We start from the raw sequence: 17986 nt of genomic DNA on the forward strand, positions 1-17986 counted from the left end.
GGTCCTTAAATAAGATAAACATCTAAGACTTTGGTATTGATACCGAGTCAAAGAAGCGAGGAATAGCACCAAAGATAAATTTAAGTCTTGCGAATTTAGAAAATATAGAATTCATTTGTTTGTCTTTTTTTTTACTTTTTTAATAAGTGGTATCAAAGGGAGTTCCTTGTCATTGAGCTTAATATAGAAACGGGCAGGGCGCATTAATAAAGGAGAAGTTCACCAGCTGTACTATCATAATGAACTGAATACTCTAAGTGAGCCTGCCCATTTAAGTGAGCCTACTCATTTTAAAGCAGCTAACTCTATGTTAAAGCCAAAACGTTTTCATTGAAGAGTTCTTAGACTTAGTAAACAAAAAACGTTGTATCCGAGAAATTCTATGCAGAGCAAAACTAGCATTCTTATTTTAAGGACCAGAAATCGCTTTGCATGAGACAATTCTTTTTGTTCAGTGCAGTGGAAATTATTCCTGTAATTTTTAGCGTAAGTCAACAATTTAAAAACTCAAATTCAATGGACTCTTTGAATATTTGATGGATGTATATATTGCAGCCACACTAAAAAAAAGCATGTTCGGTTCCAAAGATTTTGTCTTTACACTAATAATGATTCCGAGCCAAAGAAGCGGAGACTTGAAGTAAGGACAAATATATGGTAAGACACAATTCTCTTTTAAATTTAAGTTTTGCGTACTTACCTCTTAGGAAATAAAATTTAATTTGTTCGCTTTTCAGATTTTTTCTTCATGTGCTATCAGAGTCCTTTAAAATATGAACGACAACTTATATTTCCAAATTCGGACTCGACTACAAGTAGAAATTATACTATGTTTCAATTAAAAAAGTCTTTAAAATAAAAATAAAAAAATAAAAAAATCTCCTATTTTTAAACGCTTTTTTGCTTTGTAGTCAAGACGCCAAAAGTCAACAAAATAAAAAAAAAACAATTTTATTTATTTTGAAGAATTTTTCAGAATTATTAAAGCAAAGTTGACTTTTGTCAAACAAAATTTTCTTTCATTTTAGGATACTCCATTTTAGGTCGAATCGCTTATCTATAAAGACAAAACGACTTCATTGAAAAGTATATCGACTTTTGGACAAGGAAAAAGACTTTATATCAGAGAAATGCTTAGCATAGAAGCAAAATGGGGATTCGTATTTTAAGGAGATGAGATCTTTGGCCTCACGACATAATTTTTTACAGTGCAATCATCAAAAATTTTGTAGCAATTATATCTTAAAACAAATTGATATCACACACACAAAGGAACATCTGGAAAATATGAAGCCTTGTTGCCTTCAATTGAAGAAAAGCGTTTCGACATCCAACTAAACATAAAAATATTTAAATCAAACAAAAACGTTGGAATCTAGAAAACTTCTTTTTTTTAATTTTACTTCATGCTGTTCTCACTTTTTAGTATAGCGATAAACCAAATAAACGCCCCAGCAATTACAACTCAAAATATCAAAAAATGCAATAGCAGCTGTAACACCTTTTTAATCAGCGGAGTAATCACAACCAGCGTGCAGAACAATTCCGATTGATAAGAAATTGCATATAATTAATCTGGAGCGTGATGTTTTAATATCAAGCACTGAAAAATACGATTAAATAGTTGATGCGGCCGCAGAAAATGCTAATGACGCTTATAAATAAATAGAAATATTTGCTATTGTTATCCAAAATTCAATTTTGGGAAGACATTTTTAACGCACCGTTAGCAAATCTCCTATGTTCAATCAATTAAGTATGGAGAGGTACAAAGAATACATCAAGAATCAGGTCAAGAGTTTCCATATGCGTACATATATGTGTGTGTGTGTGCTCGTGTCTTTTAACAAAAGTTCCGTGAATTCCATAGTACCATAGACGATTTATTGCTTCATTCAGCGATTAAATCACAATTGGCAAATCCATAAAAGGTCGTACCTGCTCCGGCATTTTTTGTTTTGCATGTTTGGTACTATACGGGCCAAAGTCATATCGACAAAACATATATGAGGTGTGTTTGGAGATTTGATTCTCCCGCTATATCATCGCTCCGTCGCTAAGAATATGATAGCGGTATCGAAACTTAAGAAAGTCATTTGAATAAAACAGAAAAAATTTAACAAACAATAGCCCAAACCACTCGAAATGTATTTCGTACACACACACACAAACTAACATACCCGGCATTGTTCTGTGATGGAAATGTGGTCAAAAGACCATACTAAGAAATCATGTCTATCAATTGTTTTGCATAATTACCGCAAATTAAAAACATTTATAAACTCTTTAGAAGATATCAACAATGAAAGCCATATCAGCTTTTTGGACAAAAGAAAATGTCTTTCATACTATCAGCTCATTCTCAATGGTCAATGTTCATGTGACCAAAACAGATAAATTCTAAAATTCAATTGATCTCGAGGTATAAACACGTTTTTAGAATTGTTTTTAAGATAAGAAAACTTTAGTTGCACGAAAGAGCCTAGAAAAAATGTATTAGCCTATTACGGCACATTATAAACCAATAGTTGGCCCATAATTGTAAAGTGTCAATTTCCAAAACACACTAAAAAATGCTTAGTATGTCGGACTGTTGAGGAATGTTCTCTACGGGAAATATTTCAAATATTTTTCATCGACGTCAGCGTTATTGACGAGAATATCGCTCGGTGATTCGATTATTGTTTTTGCTAGATAAATCGAGTTGCGAAATCAAAGAGTGTCTGGATGGTATATACGGTGACAGATGCTGGGGAAAATAAGACCATTGAATCGAGTTTCTCCTGGATACACTCCGGAGACCAAATAACATTGCAAAGCAACCGTCGAACTTCCTATCACATCAACCGGAAATGTGGTGACCTTCGTTTTCACACTAAAAAACGCATGACCGGTTCCAAAGATTTTGTTTGTACATTTAAAATTTTGGTATTGATTCCAAGCCAAAAAGCGAAGAATTGTAAGGATACATTTAGAACAATTCTCTTTTAAATTTTAGTTTTGCGTACAAATTTTAATTTATTACCTTTTTTCAGCTTTTTTCTTCATGTGCTATAAAAGTCTCGAGACTCGACTTCAAGTAGAAATTATGATATTTTTCAAGTAAGAAACGTCTTGAAAATAATCGCTATTTTTTAGCGATTTATTGCTTTGTAGTGAAGATACCAAAAGTCAACAAATTTAAAGACGATTTCATTAGTTTTAAAGAATTTTTCAGAATTATGAAAGCCAAGATGACCTTAGTCAAACGGAATTTTCTTTCTTTTTTCTTTTGTTAAGAAACCCATTTTTAAGTCGAATCACTTAACTATAAGGACTAAACGAAATTGAAAAGTTTATCGGTTTTTGGACAACGAAAAAAAACTTTATATCAGAGAAATACGTATTCTATGCTAAGCAAAATTCGCATTCGTATTTTAAGGACATGAACTCTTTGGCGTCAAAACAACATCAGTATGGATTTAATATACGGTGACAGATGCTGGGAAAATAGTCGCAGGGATGAGAACATTTCAGAGCAATTGGAGGGAGTTTGTCCAGGATACACTCCGGAGACCAAATAACAATCAAAACATTGCAAAGCAACCGTCGAACTTCCTATACCATTAACCGGAAATGTGATGGCCTCCGTTTTCACAAGGTGTGATCAACATTGACTACCAAGACAAGGAAAAGGCTGAATTATAGGTCGATTCAATGCGGAATTGAAGAAAAAGTCTGCCACTTGTAGAAGAAAACATTGCCATTTCACCATAATAAAAAGCCAGCAAAATTACAATGAAAACTTAGATCAATAATTTGCTAATCATGTCAAAATATTTATCAAATATGACCTTTTACATCTGGGTTTATGACGAAGAAAGAAATTTATTTAAAACGCTTAAAAGCCATAAATGGATAATTGTTATGTTCCTCTTGTAGAACGTGGTTTTCTCGCACAGGCAAAAATAATGACATCTGACCCGATTTTGTCACTAAAATAATACTTCGGTCAACTAAACGAACAAATTCGATTCTCTCACAGATACCTACTAGCGTATAAGCTGGACGCGTTCGTTGAAAAACGTAATGCCAGGCATACAGTGGTTGAAGGTAAGATATCCCACAGAGACCATGAGAAAGGAGAAGAACATTTCCATCCATCCACTCAGACAACATCACCCGCATATTGCCAGGCAAAAGAACAAAGTTAGGAACGAATCAACCATCCAAAACATTTTGCTCATAAATTTACTTTTATGACTTAAGTTGAACATTTATGCAAAATTAATGATGCAAAATCTGCTGGGGTTAAAGTTGCTTTTGGTTTTCTTCCGATAACGACACGTTTAATCACTTTTTAGTCAATATAATCAAACAAGAAAACAGAAAGGTGGACACATCCGACAGACAGACCGACCCATAGACAGATCTATGACATCAATCGTTGATTCTGTGGCAAACAGATGGCGAAGGCAGAAAGTTAAAACATTACCTACTATAAAATACTAAGTAAAGATCAAATATTTCCTTGTGGCCATCTTGGCATGGGAATGAATTCGATAATCTATTTGCTTCAATACCTTCCCCCATCTCCACCATCACGCATCATCTCATGGAACATTGTGGAAAAAATTAAAGTCTCAGATTCTAATCTTTCCAATACACTCATTCAATGCCTAATATATTTAAGGCGAACATTAAAAATGTTAAAGAAAGTTCGACTTTCGATCAGATTTCCAGAGCATCTGGCTGGAATTGGTGAAATTTGTTTTCTTGGTACAAACGCAAGCAGACGACCTTTATAAGGACCATTAGTACGCGTTAAACTGACATGATGAAGAATTGACTTCATTGACTGAAGAATATATATATTGTGCTCTGCGGAGGAACATCCATCCACATCACTTTCTTGTGAAACTTAATTACCGCTTAGGTGATCGATAAGCGAGTATTTCTAATTGCCTTCATCGTATTCTCTTTAATAGTCATTTTCTTTTTCTTTAAAACTATTTACCTTAAATCTATGTGTCTATGATTTGTCATTCTAAGCATGGCCTAAAGAAAAAAACTATATTAGCTGAGTTTGTTATTTATGTTCTGTGCAAGCAAATTGGCCAAAATAAAAATGAAAGTTAATTTATCTATTGGGAATTCGCAAACGTATTTGTGACTGAGCCCAATAAAATCAATTTTCTTTTCCTAATGATTTTTATATTGTCGATTAGGCATGTTTGTCATGGACATTGGTAATACTATTCGCATTATACATCAAGTCTGGTCTGGTCTGGTCCTGGAATATCACCTTGATTCCATAAGGATTTATAAAATATAGATTAGGATATGTAAGGAGAATTAAAAAATCGATTTTCTTAACAGTCGTTCGATTAGTCGATTTGGTAACTCTGGTTAGGTTAGGTTAGGTTAAAGTGGCAGCCCGATTAAGATTCAGGCTCACTTAGACTATTCAGTCCATTGTGATACCACATTAACTAAAAGTACCTATTCCATATGGGCACATCTAGTTTTAACCGCTGAACCTTCTCGATTATTTTTCTTCGCTGAACCAACCAGATTGTTCCAAAAACATTAGCAGACTGCTTAAGTTAACGTTTTCCAGATCCGCCAGTAATCTGAAGCTATATGCTCCTAAAAGTTGCTTGCGCTTTACACAAAATGCAGGACACTCACACAAGAGGAGTGTAATTGATTCTTTTTCCTCCACATCATGACAGCTCATACAATAGTCATTATACCTCGCGCCAATAGTTTTTGCAAAATCGCCTATCAGGCAGCGGCCCGTTATAGCAGATATCAGGAGTGATATCTGACGTCTCGAGAACATTAGCATATCTAGTGTGCGGTTTAAGTTTAAATGGGGCCATATTTGCTTGGTGTCGTTACAACCCTTACAATTCTCCCATCGAACATTTGCCATCATGACTGCCTTCTCACGCAGTAAGAGCTTGCAGATTCTAGTTCCCCTGGAATATGTAAGTAAGGTAGTTCCTAGCCTTGCCAACTCATCCGCTTCGCAATTCCCCGGTATGTTCCTATGGCCAGGCACCCATATTAGGTGAATACTGTACTGCTCAGCCATCTCATTGAGAGATTTGCGGCAGTCGATGGCCGTTTTCGAGTTGAGGAACACAGACTCCAAGGATTTTATTGCAGGTTGACTGTCTGAGTATATATTAATGCCCACATTTTTTGGAAAATTACTTCTCAGCCAATTCGCCACCTCTCTTATTGCTAATATTTCAGCCTGAAAAACACTACAGTGATTAGGTAATCTTTTCGCTATTCGAAGTTCCAGATCATTAGAATATACTCCGAACCCCACTTCCATCCAATTTGGAGCCATCAGTGTAGAAATCTATACATTCTTTATTCCCCGGGGTCTATGTACACCACGCCTCACTGTTGGGGATTAGAGTCTCAAACTTTTTGTCGAAAAGTGGACTCGCCAAAGTGTAATCCACTACGTTGGGCACATCTGGCATTATTTTGAGGACCGAACTGTGACCGTAACTTTTTTCCGACCACAGTGATAGCTCGCGCAACCGCACAGCCGTTGTTGCAGCTGACTGTTTGTCCAAAATGTCTAAAGGCAATAGATGCAGCATGACATTAAGGGAGTTTGTTCCTGTCTTGCTGAATGCACCTGAGATACACAAGCACGCCATACGCTGAACTTTGTCTAAACTTGTCGGCTGGTGAAGTGCCGGCCACCAGACTACAACACCATATAGCATTATAGGTCTAACCACTGCCGTGTATAGCCAATGCACAATTTTTGGTTTTAGTCCCCACTTTTTTCCTATTGCCTTTTTGCACGAGTACAAAGCTACCGTTGCTTTTCTCGCCCTTTCTTCAATATTAAGCTTAAAGTTCAGCTTCCTGTCCAAAATAACGCCAAGGTATTTTGCACACTCACCAAAGGGAATTTCAATACCCCCTAAGGAAATAGGTCCAACCGTGGGAGTTTTGCGATCTTTGCAGTACATGACTAATTCTGTCTTTGCAGGATTTACCCCAAGACCATTGTCGTTCGCCCATTTCTCAGTCATCCGGTAACTCTGGCTCGATTTTTAAGGAAAATCAAACACAGATTTTGAAGATCGAGATTCAAATTTCAAGATAGACTTTTGATTTTTCGATTAAGATGAAATATGCTTGTAAATCCAATCTATGCAATCTTAATTTTAGAAGACTAAAAGTGTACAATAATGAAAATGAACTCAACTTAAAAAAAGAGCAGAAAGCTAAATTATACACTGAAAAAAACATTGAACCCACCAGGAAGAAAACTCTGGCATCACGCCGATATTACAAAAATAAGTAAATATTTTACGACAATTTCAAGAAAATTTATTAGACATAAATAATTTTTTTCACTCGGTGAAGAAAATTTTGTAGTTTGAAGGAAAAAATTGGCAAGAATGTCTTTAGTGACATACGAAATTCATGATGGACTCATTTTTAGTAAAATTTACAAATTTAGAGAAATAATGAACTATTTTGTAAGAAATACGAATTTACTAAATCTTTATGCTTAATTTGTGTATAATTTTTTTCCGTTGTTTAGTTAATTTAACTAACGTACGCAAAAAAAAATATTAGAGTAAAGACAACTTTCTCCAAACATAATAATTCCATGAACTAAAATAAAGTTAAATTGGCTTTAGTGAAATAGAGAGTTCACTTTTTTTTAAGTTAAATTGGCTTTAGTGAAATAGAGAGTTCACTTTTTTTTGAGTGTATAACAAAAAATAGTTTATCTAAAGGTTACCTATTTTTAAATGTAATTAACACTGCTTCACATCAAAGACTTTGAGCATAATGTTGTGTAAATTATATCTCCTGAAAATTAGATTACAAAATTTCCCTTATTAAGTCGATATTTTCTTCAGTGTACTGTGTTGCAATTTAACAATTCATTTTTGCAATACAATTTTTGCGAGTTTTTGAGATGGTCTAGGTGTTATTTTATGGTTTCATTCATTATATTTCATTAACGTTCAATGATTGTTTCACCACACGCTCACAAAAAATCGCTTCTGTAACATATACTCCCAAACATAATTTGCTTCAAGCATATACATTTTTGGGTATTGCCCAAACATTTATATGTTTGATCTCTTAAAATATATAATATGTTTGAAAGCATATTAGTCTAAACAATATATGTTTGGGTACTCTGAGTTCCAAACATTTTGTATTTTTGCATCCAAATTCAATAATGTTGTCTTCCAAAAAACAATATGTTATTATGTGAACATATAATATGTTTGGAAGCATTTTGCACCCAAAAATATTATATGCTTAAAAAAAATTCTCCCAAACAATATTGTGCTCAAAATTTTATTTATTTATTTATTTATTTACAATCATAACGAATTATGAAAATAAACAGGTAATATAGGTGCTAACAACATAGGTTTTCGACCTGAATGCTCAAAATTTTGTTTCTGCCCAATTGTATATTCCCCCACATCTTTCTCACTTCCACCAAATTTTTTAGTTCTTAGCACCTTTTTCTGTAATACAAACATTGTAGAAGAAATTATTCAATTGTATGATTTTTTTTTATTTTAATTTTACCTTTTGCCGGACGGGGATTCGAACAGCGGACCACACAGTTTGTAAGGATCAAAGAAGTAGCTGATCAATTGCCCAAGGAAAAATAAAATGTTAATTTTGTAATAACAAGCAACAACCACCAACTTAATTCAATATCGCTCCCTGTTAAATAGCGCTCCAAGCTACTAAACACATATATGTTTATAGGCTATTTCTAAATTAATATATGTTTGCATCCAAGCATATTATATTTACAAACATTTTATGTCCCAAACATAATATGTTCTAACATATTAACATATATGTCCCAAACATGTTATGCTAGTTTATGAACATTATATGCTTGCACTCAAAAATATTGTGTTTAAAAATTTGTGTTCCAAACATATAATGTTTATAGCCAAACATATGAAAAACAGCCTTTTTCATCCGTGCAGCATCTTACGATTCTAATGGATAGATTCAAATAGGGTTTTTCCAAGCTTGATTGTGGCGATTGTTTGCTTTGTATCATTAATGGCTATGGTCATAAACTTAAAAGCTTTTTCCCATTCAACACGACAACGATCACTAGGTGTTGCCCGATATAATGGAAAAAGTGCAGTAAAGAAACAATGATGCATTCTCGTAAAATTAGACGTTTATATCTCAAGTTGTGGCTGGGGCTTGGAGTGCCAACATTTAAATTAATAAGATATGGGTCCTTGTTTACAGCAGAATCATTTGGTTGTTGGTTTGTTTCTTTAGATAGAATTCTCTCTTTTGCAAAACAAATTTGAATTAACGGTAACTAAGATACGAAACACTGACATTGTTAAAGAAAACTAAAACTTCAACAGGGATTTCATCCTAAGAGAGTATTAAAGAGCTCGGAACTCTTAAGCGTCCGAACGGTTAGAATATTTATGAAATGTGATTGTTTTAATACCGCAATTGAATTAATTGTGTGCGAAAAAAAGGCGAGTCGAGACATAAATAAATGTCTTTAAATCTTAATTACATTGTTATTCTCCAAATTATTAACATACAGATACATCAAAGTCAAACATTTATAAAAAAAACTTTAACCTAAGATGCAAAATCATCAAAATAAGTCGTAAGCTATATTGGAAGCTGTTTTAATCCAAACATTTAATATATGTTTCATTAATTGAAACATGTACGGCCGTAAGTTCGCCCAGGCCCTCCACCACAGATTGCGTAGAATCTTCTACTAAAGGCTGTAATCCACAATCGAATTACTTGGGTTGTGGTAACACTTGCCGATGCCAAGATATCTTAAAGCTTCTTAACATCGTCTTCTAAATTGTACGTTAGTTCATATGGGGTGTATGTTAGACAAGATAAAAATACCTACATAATTCAGTTATTGACCGCTACAGGGGAGTCTATTACGAACCGAAATGAATCAATTTTTGCTAAAAGTGAAATATGGGGGTCAGTTTATATGGGTGCTACATATAACTATGAACCGATATGGACCAACTTTTGCGTGATAAGTACCCAATTTAGCAGGATCATGGTTGTTGGGGGCCATATACACCAAATCGAATGGAATTTGCTCCTCCAAGAGGCTGCGAAACCCAAATCTGAGGATCGGTTTATATAGGGACTGTATATAATTATGGACCGATATATTGTTTCATATCGGACCGATATGGAACAATTTGGAAAAATGTTAGCCGTATACTAACACCACGTAACAAATTTCAACCTAAGAGGCTCCGCAAGCCAAATCTGGGGTTCGGTTTATACGGGGGCTATACGTAAAAGTGGCGCGATATGGCCCATTTGCAATACCATCCGACCTACATCAATAACAACTACTTGTGCCAAGTTTCAAGTCTACGAGGGCGGTTCGGAAACTTCTTAGCCTATCAATGGAAGAGAATAGTAAGTTTTTCAAAAATATTTTTATTTTTCAATATAATCTCCTGAATCTTCAATACACTTAGTACAATGCTTTTCTAGCAATTCTATCCCTTGATTAAAATAGTTTTCCTCAAGGTCTTCGAAATAGTGGTTTACAACTGTAATTGCATCTTCATTTGAGGTAAAACGCTTGCCAGCAAGGAATTTTTTTAGATTTGGGAACAATTAAATGTCACTGGGAGCTAAATCAGGAGAAAAAGGTGGGTGGTCAAGCAACTCGTACTTTAATTTTTTGATTTTAGCCATTGTTAAAATACTCTTGTGCGCTGGTGCGTTGATGAAAAATTATTTTTTGTGCTGTAAGCCAGGACGTTTTTCTCGAATTTGTAAATTTAATTAATCCAAAAGGTTGCAGTAGTACTCTGAATTTATTGTTTTACCTTTTTGCAGATAGTCAATCAATAAAATACCTTTGAAGTCCCAAAAAACCGTTGCCATAACCTTACCAGCCGATTGAATTGTTTTTGCCTTCTTTGGGGCACTTCCTCCAGCTTCAGTCCATTGTTTGGATTGTTCTTTTGTCTCTGGAGTATAGTGGTGGATCCATGTCTCATAAACAGTTATGAAACGACGCTTAAAATCCATTTTATTCCGCTTAAAACGATCCAAACAAGCTTGAGAAATGTTCATTCTTATGCGTTTTTGATCGACTGTTAACAAATGCGGCACCCATCTTTCAGAAAGCTTTTTCATCTGTAGTTCTTCATGCAAAATTAAATGGACTGGCTCATTTGAGATGCCCATGATGCAATTTCACGCACTTTTATTCGTCGATCATTTAATACCATATCATGCACTTTGGCTACAATTTCTGTTGTTGTTGCTGTTTTTGGACGTCCACTACGTGGACGTACAACCACATTTAAATTCAGCAACCCAATTTTTTACTTTTGCATATGAAGGAGCACCTAACACATTCACCATATCATTATGAATTTCTTGTCCCGATAAATATTTAATGACAGCATTTCTAATTTTTCCATTGTAAAAAAATTGCGGATGCGTCTTTTTTGAACACATGTTTCCATATGAAGAAGTTGCCATATCGAAACAAAATTTAACATGTGTTCATAACAGAGATGAAAGTTTCCAAAACACTTAACTTTTTTTCTTTTTATACCGCGCATTTTTTGCTAGGCTAAGAAGTTTCCAAACTGCTCTCGTATAGCTTCTTTCGTTCGGAAGTTAGCGTGATTTTAACAGAAGGACGGACATCGCTACATCGACTCAGAATTTCGCCACGACCCAGAATATATACAGTGAAACCTCTAAAAGGTGGACACTCACGGTCGCCTAAATGTTGTCCACAAGGTATCCGGTTATTAGAGGTTGTTATATAGCAAACGTCTCCAGGCTACTGTCCACATTTGGGAGGTGTCCGGTTTTCAGAGTGTCCAAGTTCGAGAGGTTTCACTTCATGGGGTCTTAGCGTAATCCCTATATAAATCTCCTCATAGATGAAATTGTTATCAACACACATACATATCATTACAATTCACATAGTGGACATCTAAATGAAACTGTTCCTGTTGTTTGATCAAAATTGGTAAACATTAAAATTAAATGAAAATCTTGTTGACTTTCCCAAGGACTAGTCCTATAAGGAATGTACTTCTCTACAGCATTACCAGAAGCAAAATTGCAATCGTGGTATTTCCACAATATATGTGCTATGTAGTAGTACTCGTGGAATTTTGATGTATGGTAACCGAAATCGTCTAGTGATGGTAAGCGATTATTCCCAAGCATACGTTATTGCTGGATGTAGGACACAAATGCTCTTCGTATGCGGTTTTTCACCTCAACTACTTACATTGCTACTTTGGTAGTATTTAAATTAATATTTAGATATAATTTCCAAATTTGTGAATAGCTATTTCGACAATTCTCAAAAGTGCAAAACATCGTCGACTTACAGAGCGAACTGTTGTTGCGATAGACATAGTTGGCTTATTTTGTGGATTCCAGCTTTAAGATTGAAAATGAATGATATTTTTTTCACATTTTGTTAAAATCTTCTTAATCCCATACATGTTGTATGTTCACATGATATGCATCTAGATAGTGGTACATGCCCAAAATTTCCACAATATAACCAGATATCGATCTGGAGCAACTTCTTGATTTGTCATTGATAATAACACCAAACGCATTGTCTGTCATCATCGAGTTCTCTGAATCACATTTGATATATGTGTAGAGACTGAAATAACCTATGCAGCTTATGATGTTACATTTACTCTACGGAGGTGGAACCTTCATAGCCATAGTACAGATACATGTTCTAGGATATTTATGTTAACGTGTCAATGTAGGTGTTGCCAGTTTGCACTGTAAGTGCACAATGCAATTTGGTCATAATGGAGTTGCGCTTAATCCGACGTATATACTTATGTTTATGGCTTCATTAGATCAACGTATTTATCAAGAAAATCTTATTGGAAAGACATCTCTGAGTCGAAATAGTCATGCAACCATAATTGCTGTCGCTCAATGAGCCATTGATGTATTACCTTTTAAGAAAAAAAAATCATGTGAAAAATCATAAATTCGTCATGGCATATGAAAGTAGGCATCAAGCATTACCGCATTCAAAGATTTTATGGCCGTCTGGCAAGAAGCAGAGCAGTATTGACGTACAAAATATTAAGCAAATCGTTACGTCGGTTAAGAATTCCCATATTGGCTACACTGAAAAGGTGGTTTGCTTCCTACATTTACTAAATATTAAATGACACGTTTTATGTTAAATAAAATATATTTACAAGCTTAGTTATAATTTTATGGCACTCCTCTTTGAAATTTTCGCCCTTTACCTAAAAAAGAATATTAGTGTCTTTAACAATTTTTACAAACATAACAGGTTGGCTGATAAGTCCCCGGTCTAACAAAGAAAAACACATTTTTTTGTCATAATTCGTTTTTATTATTCAACATAGTTCCCTTCAAGAGCGATACAACGATTATAGCGACCTTCCAATTTGTTGATACCATTTTGGTAGTACTCCTTCGGTTTTGCCTCAAAATAGGCCTCAGTTCTGGCGATCACCTCTTCATTGCAGCCAAATTTTTTCCCTGCGAAAATCCTTTTGAGGTCTGAGAACAAGAAAAAGTCGCTGGGGGCCAAATACGGTTGGTGGGGAAGCAATTCGAAGCCCAATTCATGAATTTTTGCCATCGTTCTCAATGACTTGTGGCACGGTGCGTTGTCTTGGTGGAACAACACTTTTTTCTTCTTCATATGGGGCCATTTTGCCGCGATTTCGACCTTCAAACGCTCCAATAACGCCATATCTTTTCCCTTCTCAAGATAATCGATAAAAATTATTCCATGCGCATCCAAAAAACAGAGGCCATTACTTTGCCAGCGGACTTTTGAGTCTTTCCACGCTTTGGAGACGGTTCACCAGTCGCTGTCCACTCAGCCGACTGTCGATTGGACTCAGGAGTGTAGTGATGGAGCCATGTTTCATCCATTGTCACATATCGACAGAAAAACTCGGGTGTATTACGAGTTAACAGCTGCAAACACCGCTCAGAATCATCAACACATTGTTGTTTTTGGTCAAATGTGAGCTCGCGCGACACCCATTTTGCACAGAGCTTCCGCATATCCAAATATTGATGAATGATATGACCAACACGTTCCTTTGATATCTTTAAGGCCTCTGCTATCTCGATCAACTTCATTTTACGGTCATTCAAAATCATTTTGTGGATTTTTTTGATGTTTTCGTCGGTAACCACCTCTTTCGGGCATCCACTGCGTTCACCGTCCTCCGTGCTCATTTCACCACGCTTGAATTTTGCATGCCAATCAATTATTGTTGATTTCCCTGGGGCAGAGTCCCGAAACTCATTATCAAGGCAAGTTTTTGCTTCCACCATATTTTTTCCCTTCAGAAAACAGTATTTTATCAATACACGTAATACCTTTTTTTCCATTTTTTCACAATAATAAAAGTTGCTTCACAAAAGACGCTCTATCTCACAAACTAATTGACTTACAGACGTCAAATTTTGACGAATCATTTGAAGGTTGGTACCAGAGAATGAAGCCGCCGAGTCGCGCCGCCGATTTCAGTCGCCGCCGACCATTTTTTGCCAGTCGACGCCGCCGCCGAATATGTCGACTCATCTCGACTCAAATTTAGCCGCCAAGTAATCAAAAATATCGATTTAAATCAGAAAAATGTTTATTAAATTGTCGTATTTTTTCCAAAATTTTGAACACAACCAATCATATTTAATCTGCTATAATAATTTAGCAAAAATTTAGCTCAGAAAATTTGAACGAAAAGTAAATTTGTTTGTAAGATAGGTTGTACAACTAATCTCATTACCATTCGATTAACTTCAAATTGATTTTATAATGGATAATTGTCCGCCGCCGAGTGAACAAATTTATATCGGCTCAACCGTCAAGCCGCCGCCGCCGGAGGCAAAAATTTAGTGTCCGCCGCCGCCGACAAAAATGGGTCGGCTTCATTCTCTGGTTGGTACTATATAAAAATAATATGCATTTAATACTAGTGACGCCATCTATGTGTCAGACCGGGGACTTATCAGCCAACCTGTTATATAACATATCATTATTCATTTGACAGAGTCAAAACATAGAATTGAATGCAATTGGCTGGATTTTGTAGTAAGAGTAATAAAACAAAACTAGTCATTTAAATTTAAGGATTGAAGAAAAGCTTGAAGTTTAAGATGTTTACTGAATTTACAGATTTTATTTTGATGATTGGGTTATAAATAGTTTCGATGCTGATGAGGAATGTGGACATTGCGAAGCGGTTGCCCATCTAACCGTCTTGCAGTTCAAAGGATATTGCCCTGTTCAATTTGGTAAACATTTTCCCCTCGGATTCCGACCAAACCAAAAGTGTCAATTTTTAAAAAGGCATTTGAAATTATTTAGGTTGTCATTATTATTCACACTTCAAACCGTCGCTAATCAAATGCTACAAGTTGTTGTGAGATACATATATGCAAATAAATAGATATATAGACATATATATAGATCCATATACTCTTGCATTGCTAACAAAGTCTAATGCGCATTTGTTATTTTTCCAGAACTTCTTTTTTATGGCAATTATATCATTAGTGTCATAGAAATAACAAAATCATGTCAGAGGTGAGAAAAACTCTTGGACACTGAAAAAATATTAACTAATTGTGTAATATTTGTCAATATAGCTCAGTCCATACATACCTTGTTCACACGATGAGTTGGCAATTTGTACGAGTTTCATTTTGAAACTCTTGAATTTATTGTGCCGAATTACTTAACTCCCCATTTTCCGATATTCGGAATCGCAAATTATTCATTTGGTGATCTTTTCATAATCCTAAAACATACACACAGAAAACAGATAGGTTGAAAATCGATTATTGTAACGAAAATTCTACATTTACAATCAAATCACAGTTGTGTCATTAATTTTACTTTATTTACAATCGTTATTTCGTTCCTTCTACCATTTGTTGTTTGTAATACAAGACAATTAGTTGTCTAAACTAAATGCCTCTCTTTTGAAAAATTTTGATCGAATTTGATAGGCACAACCAACCTTATAAAACCTTTGTAACTGTCATTTTGTAGTCAGCACTTTCGTTTGGTACTCACAGCCGAATTCCTTTGAATATATTTTTGAAATGTCAATAAAATTATTTGAAGTACAGTGTGTTTTTTAAATATCAAGTAACTAGAACTGAAAACGAAATACTTCTTATTCGTTTCGAAGCTTATCTGCCTCATCCGTGGACTGCCTATAAAATATTGTCGTGAACAACTCGCGCCGTGCAAAACTGGCCTTAGTACACTATATTGGCTGTGAAACTAAAATAATACACAGCAATATTGGCTATATTGCAAACAAATAGCTTCAGGGTACTCAATGCTACGGTACGCATCCTTAATATGGAATAATTTCATTTTGTTTAACACGGCGGCTCTGAAAAAATCCATCTCTACATCTGCCTTATATATTTGAAACCCCAAGAAAGTGACCATCGTGGATAGGTTAGTATGTCGTTTTTAAAACTCCACACTAATTTCTTTGATAAATTTATTGTGTGTTCTAGACGGGCCATAGACAGTTCGGACACCATCTATAAATACTAATATGCTAAGAGTACCAAAGATTTAGCTCCATTATCTGTCGATTCCCCAACCTATTCATGCTGGAGGGTATACTTTTAAGGGTGAACATTTTTTATAATGTATTAATATATTGTATTTAAGTATATGTACCTTCCTATCATCTAAAAAATATAAATAAAATGCAGTATTTTGTGGGATTTTGTTATTCAATTCGGTTATGGTGCTTTAAAGTTGGGAGATACAACCAAATGAAGAAGGGAGCAACGACCAATTTCATCGTCTGACACAACCAACTCCATATATAGTATTAGTAGGGTTTCCCATCATTCGATTGAGTCGACCGAATTTGTTGGGTGTCACAACTGCCAACTGGTAGTTGCTACAACTGCCAAAAGGAGGTTGGCAATAAATTCGATTGTCACAACCAATCTGTATTCTCTGTGTACAAACTTAAAATTTGGCATTGAGTCATACTTGTCCGATAGGAAACAATTTGTTCAAATAAAGGAACTTAGAAGTGGAATGTCTGCGGTTCAATATGGAGTGCAGCACGGAAGTAACTTGGGTCCATTACTTTTCGCCATATATTAATGATATTAAGAATTTCCATCTTTTTGGAGAAATGTTTTTGCATGCTGACGACATATGTCTGTTCTACCCCTTTAAATATGGGATTTCGGCGAGGCCATATATTGAACGTGATTCTGCGCTTATATTAGAGTTTATGCGAATAAATCGATTGTTTATCAATGAGAGGAAAACTAAGCCAATTCGTTTTAGACCGTACACACGTTCCAATGTGGCATTTGCCGTTAATATAGGCCTAATAAATAAAGTGGATACAGTCAAATATTTGGGACTTCATCTACAATCTAATATGTCATGGGATCAACATATACGCCACTTGAAATCAAAAATAGCACCGGTAATAGAAATACTATTTAAGTTCAAATTTAAATTCAGTCGGGAGACTAAATTACTTATCTACCAAACGCTAATTCAAAGTATTTTGAACTACTTAGCCATAATCTTCCAATACATTTTTCGACATATGATCTGTATACAGACATATTTCCGACTATATTGCCTATACACGGAACATATAAGTTTCAATTATTTACATATATTTTCAAATGTGTTAATAATATCGGACATCATACTATCATACTTTTGCGGAGTCAAGCCAATGTTAATACTAGAAATAATCAACAACTTATGGCATTTTCGATTCGCAAAAAATATGTTGCCTTGGTGTTACCCTACTTTTTCCCTCATTGCATTTTCGCCCCAATGATAGTGTCATTCCAAAGTTATTGTTAATTCAAAATATTGTGCGGGATACAGGATCCAAAATCTATGGCAGTGTCCTTCATATTTTCC

The 17986-nt window shown here is 35.0% G+C and overlaps 1 protein-coding gene and 1 long non-coding RNA gene across 2 annotated transcripts in view; both read left to right on the top strand.

Moving 5' to 3' along the window:
* CrebA (Cyclic-AMP response element binding protein A) overlaps positions 1–17986 on the top strand; it is a 150563-nt gene that overhangs the window by 74708 nt on the left and 57869 nt on the right. The gene's annotated exons all lie outside the window — the stretch shown is intronic.
* LOC142237047 (uncharacterized) lies at positions 16255–16811 on the top strand. The gene is made up of 2 exons (XR_012722310.1): positions 16255–16525; positions 16588–16811. It is a non-coding gene; the product is annotated as an uncharacterized LOC142237047 (long non-coding RNA).

The sequence above is a fragment of the Haematobia irritans genome, chromosome 4, assembly GCF_050003625.1.
Source record: "Haematobia irritans isolate KBUSLIRL chromosome 4, ASM5000362v1, whole genome shotgun sequence".
NCBI classification, from domain to species: Eukaryota; Metazoa; Arthropoda; class Insecta; order Diptera; family Muscidae; genus Haematobia; species Haematobia irritans.